Consider the following 6,000-nt stretch of genomic DNA (forward strand, 5'->3'; position numbering starts at 1 on the left):
GGCAATGGAAAAGATTTATCGGCTGGCAGGAGAGAAAGGGAAATACAGAAGGAGGCAAAGAGGGAAGTAAAATAATTCAGCATGTACCGCAGATTTGTCATCACTCAACACTTGTAGCCAGTAGTCCAACCTAACCCAGCGCAACCCTCCAGTCCAACAACAGCACTCTTCCCCATATTTTTCTCATTTATTACAGCTCTCTAGAGAGGGACCTAAATGACTTTTTGCCATAATGTTGGATAAAGAATTAGTTTGGAAACCCATCCAAGGCATTTTAAAAGTGACCTCTTACAAGTTTTAATACTTACCGAAATGATGAGATGCACGAGCTGGTCATTTTTTTCATTCGGATCTTCTTGCATGATCAGTATGGTCAATGTGTATTGTTTTTATGTTTCATTAATAGGGTTCCTAGTAATGTAATATTGAATGCTAAAAGAACAACAATGAAATTGAATGTTCTTTCCAATGGCTTTACAAAGGCTATGATCAGCAGTAGGACTCTCACTTCCAAATCAAAAGCTTGTGGGTTCAAGTCCCCCTCTAGAGACCTAACACATGATCTAGGCTGACACCCCAGTGTGGTACTGAGGGAGTGCTGCACTGTCAGAAATGCCATCTTTCAGATGAGACCTTAAACCAAAGCCCTGTCTTCCCTCTCAGATGGACATAAAAGATCCCTTCAAAGGAGAGTTCTCCACAGTGTCCCAGCCTATATTTATCCCTCAACCAACATCGCAAAAACAGATTATCGGCTCATTAACACATTACTGTTTGTTTAACCTTGCTGTCCACAAACTGGCTGCTGTGTTTTTCTGCATTACAACAGTAACTACACTTTAAAAGTATCTCATTGACTACAGAATGCTTTGGGATATCCTGGAATCTTTAAAGGTCTTATATAAACGCAAGTTTCTTTACCTTACTACATACAGCAGGTCACTTCTCATGACGACTGGACATCTTATTGGATTGAGGCCTTATTAATCCAGATTTGTCACTTGAAATTTGGGTTTGACAGATGATCTCTGTAATAGTAGTGTCTTATAGTTAGAGTGCTTATAAGTGCTGTTGTGGATTTAGTCAAATCCAGATTGGTACAAATTAATTAACACAGCAGCTGACAGCTAGTTTACAATCTCAACCATTATTTTGCAGGCTAACGTATTCCAATCTTCATCTAATTGGTTGTTTATTTCAAACATTGATACAGTACTTAATAATATGAATGAAACAAATTGATACATCATTAAGCAATGCAGAATAATGTGATCTTCTGGACTGGAGGCTGTCAGAGAGGTTTTTTTCCCCCTATTTGCCTTTTTTTCTGGTTATTTGACTCTGCCAGGAGGTTACATGGCTGTGGGATGGGGTGGGGTGGTTGGGGTGGGGCAGGAGAGAGGAAGAGGGGATAGAAAGAGCTCAGTCATGATGCTCCAGCCATCATGATTGTGGGGCAGGCTTGATGGACTGCCCAATCTTTACATACCCATCATTTTGGTATGTTCATATAAATGTCTGCTGTTTATCTCCACCAGTCCTTGGTTGTTTCCGAGATATTTAAATGCACTTTTGAGTGATGGCACTACTATAGAAGGAGGGAGACATACTGAACAAGAAGATGGAAGTAATTGGCTTTGTAGGAACTAATGGTGAGGAAGTAACAAGTCTGGCGTCTGAACAGACATTGATGCAAATCAGAAAGTACTTGAGATAGTGAAAGTACATTTAAACGCAAATGAAATCGGGCTGTGAAAAGTTGCAGAGGAACCTAGGACCAAATGGAAAATAAATTAAGGAGTGAGAATTGCTGACCATCAGGATGAAGGTCAAAATCAATATGCATGAGTCAAGCAGATAAGAAACATTTCGAGGAAAGGAAGAACACTGATTTTGGATCATTTTAATTGTGTTGAATCAAGGTTCAATGAGGGTGAGTTGTCACTGAAGGAAAGAGGAGCGAAATAAATCTGTTCAGGAATACTTTCTGACACTGCATGTTCTAAAAAAAATGGACAAAAAAGAGACTGTACTTCATTTAATATTTAGTAGTGAGCCTGTGAGAAAAAATTGGAGATTAGGGAATATTTGAGTAGCAGCGATCATAATGTCACTAGGTTTAGTATTGAAGCCAGGGATAATAAAATGAAGGCAGCAGATTTCAGTGGAGTTAATTTTAAAACTCAGAGAGAGAAAGTTGGAAGGATACATTCAGCAATAAATACTGGAAGAGAAACCAACTAATAACCGAATGGTTTCAAAGCCCGGAGCAAAGTCGAAAATAGACAATCGCGAGCTGAGAGGTGCAAATTATGAGAAAGTGAGATAATGCAGATGTAAGCAGACTATTTAAATTGTATAGTGAGCACAGAATTAAAAGTCAAAAACGAGAAAGCCTGAAGTGAGTTTAGAGTACCACCTCATTTTCCCTCCCCCACCTTCGGGGAGTGGATGGGCTACATCCCAGCCTATGTTGTATCGATTAACTCCATCATTAAAGAACAGGGTAATATTGGTTATGAACGGCTTTACAGGTTCTATTGGCAGAGATGATCAAGCATTCCATCGAACACAAAGATTATTCTGCTGCTATGGCCGAGGAAATGCCATCCGGGGAAAACTATCCATTAGGATTGAACAGTGGTAGTGTGGGATGGATTGAATTTTGCTTAATTACGTTAGTGAACCAGCAAGCAATCTTTACAGAATTTTCCCTCATGAGATCATTCCTTCATGGGCAGCACAGTGGCGCAGTGGTTAGCACCGCAGCCTCACAGCTCCAGTGACCTGGGTTCAGTTCTGGGTACTGCCTGTGTGGAGTTTGCAAGTCCTCCCTGTGACCGTGTGGGTTTCTGCCGGGTGCTCCAGTTTCCTCCCACAGCCAAAGACTTGCAGGTTGATAGGTAAGTTGGCCATTGTAAATTGCCCCTAGTGTAGGTAGGTGGTAGGGGAACAGTGGGGATGTGGTAGGGAATATGGGATTAATGTAGGATTAGTATGAATGGGTGGTTGTTGATCGGCACAGACGTGGTGGGCCAAAGGGCCTGTTTTAGTGCTGTATCTCTAAATTAAAATAAATGCAGTCCATGATAAGGTAAGTTGTACATGGTCTATGGAAGAAGGGGTTCAATGGAGAAAATGGCCAAGAACAGCATAGAACCATAGAATTTATAGCACCAAAGTAGGCCAGTCAGACATTGTGCCTACTATCTCCTTGTTAGGGCATTCCAAAACTAATACCACTGCCCCACTATCTACCTGTAGCCCTGTATTTTTCCCTGCTTTACATATGTAAATGATTTTCCCTTAAAAGAATCAACAGTCTCTGCCAAACCACTCCTTGTGGCAAAGCAATTCATGCTCCAATAAGCCGCTATGTGAAGAACTATTTCCTATGTTTATGACCCCTGATGACTAACTCTCCAACCAAAGGAAATAGTCTTTCCCCATTTACTTTATGAAAACCCTTCATCATTTTGAAAATTTTTATTATTGGAAATGGTCCCACTGTCTGAAGTCTTTCTTTTTAACTATAGCTTCTCATTCCTAGCATCTGCTTGGTAAATCTACCCTGTATGCTCCCTACTGCCTTAATCTTCTTTCTATAATGGGATCCCCAAAACTGCACACAGTAGGCTGGATTTTGTGCAGTTGGTGGGGGTCCCGACGCGGGCCAAAAAGACAAGGGGAACCCCACCTTGGTTGTTTGGGGGACCCCCTGCTGCATTTTACAGTGCTCAGGCAATTAACTGCCCGGTGCCTGGGTTCCCATCCCTTTAAGGATGGGGATCACGCCTCCAAGAGCTGCCGGCCAATCAGATGGCCGGCTGCTCTGCGCCACCTGCAGGAGTGGCCAGTGCTGGAACTGCAGCAGGCAATTAAAGAGGACCAGTCACGGGACTTGGACTAAAGATAAGTGGTGGTGGGCTCACCAGGGCCAGTTAGGTAGGCCCTGCCAAGGGGTGGGGTGAGTGGTGGGGTAGTGAGGACAGCGGCTGGGTGAGTGGAAAGGGGTGGCCCTTGTTGCCAGGGGCCCTCTGTGAGCCAAAGATGGCCCACAGAGGAGGGCTCCCCACCAAGCCCGCCTTGAGTTACTGGGCGACCTGCCCACATGGTACTTAAGGGCTGTGTCATGAAGAACTCACCTGCCACAAATGAGGCATATTAATTTTGTCACATGAACTGTTGCTGCAATGACGAAATGACTCATGTAAAGAGATCAGCACTAGGTGGAAAACATTTGCATGCTAAGAGTCAGTGCATGGAGACAAGAGAACTGCTCCCTGATCCAATTAACCCAAATGGATTTTGATCACCAGATACTGAATGTGTAAAAAAGCCAGCATTCCAGGGTGCCTGCTAAGATGGAGAATCCACAAATGCAGAAGTTTGTTAAAAATCGACCTAGTCACATGACGAACCTGCTGGCTCAGGTTTTTGGTTTAGAACTGCTCAGAGGACAGTTTGGGTCAGATTGCAACTGAACTTGGAAGAAGAGAGCCTCGCTCCTGGTTAACACTTTCTCTCTCACGAATCTCTGGATCTACTGAAGTCACTTAAACCTCAAGAGAGAAAAGGCTCCTACATCAAAACAAGTTTTAAAGCATACACTTGGCCCCAACAAAACAGCAAGACTTACCGGCAATTAAAGACTCTACATCAAACTCAAAGGATCATAAATAAATCCCAGCTAATGCCTCAAACTGTTCCCCTTTATTCTTTCTAGTTTTCTGTCTCTATCTGCGTGTCCGTTTATCGCATATGCATGCCAGCGTAGTTGCATCGCTGATTCATAGTCATTAGCCAAATTAAAATTTAAGGTTAATAAACTTCCACCTTTCTTGTTTAAATCTAAGAAAACCTGTCTGGTTGATTTCTTTGCCTTACAATTGGAGAGCAGTGAACAAAGGATTCACTGTGGGGGAAGCTAAAAACATAGTGTTTTAAAAAAATAAACCCTGTTACTGTTAAACCAGGCAAAGGCTGAGAGGGAACCCCTAGACCCCTTTCACACCTGGTCGTAACAGCTGCAATCGACTGGCTGGACTAAATTGCAAGGCATCAGGAAAACGATGGGTTCGCCACTCCCACCTTCCCTCGAAATTTTATGGGCTCCCCCGCCTCTATTCCCTTCCCTAGGGGCCCATTAAATTCAGCCCAGTATTCAAATATTATTAGCATACGCACAGGAGTATGCCATTCAGTCCCTCGAGCTAGCTTCCACATTCAATTAGATCATGGCTGATCAGTAACACAATTTCATTTACCCATCTTTTATCCATATCCCTTAATACCTAACAAAAAAGCATTGTGCAAATTATTTATCATTATTTCTTTATTCTTATATTTGTTGCTCCTCATTCGAAAACCCAAAATCTTTTTCGTCTTCCTTATGGCTTTTTCTGCAGTTACACCTCTAGGGAATTGTGCACTTGAACCCATTCACCATCTTTCCATGCTGTGTTTTTTTAGATGCAGTGAACACAAAATCCACAGCAATGCATCGCTAAGGGAGTGCTACACCGTCAGAGGTGCTACCCTTGAGGTGAGGCCTTAAACTGAGGTCAATCTGCCACCTCAGGTAGATGTAAAAGATCCCAAGCCTCGATGCAAAGTTCTCCCAGTGTCTACCTTATAAAACGACATTGTTGTTGCTTGCACTTATGACGATACATGCCGCAAACGCAGGAGCTGGTCTGGTTGTGTGATGTCACGCAAGTGGTGGGGAAGAGAGGTCTGGCCTGTTCTCTCATATGGCCTCAGCTATGGCGTTGCACAACAATGGCTAGCATTTTGGACCAACCTGCGGACTACCTAGAGGATCCTTGCTGATCCTTGTGGTCCGTGGACCACACTTTGAGAACCACTGCTTTAAGATAATAGTTACATTTTTCTTATACTTCGACTATCAAGACTTGCTGTTCCAGATGTGCAAACAAATTAGTTGAAGGCATAGCTAAAGTATGGAAAGTAAATTAATGCTTTTCAGATTATCGAGAG

The sequence above is a fragment of the Heterodontus francisci genome, chromosome 23, assembly GCF_036365525.1.
Source record: "Heterodontus francisci isolate sHetFra1 chromosome 23, sHetFra1.hap1, whole genome shotgun sequence".
Taxonomy (NCBI): domain Eukaryota; kingdom Metazoa; phylum Chordata; class Chondrichthyes; order Heterodontiformes; family Heterodontidae; genus Heterodontus; species Heterodontus francisci.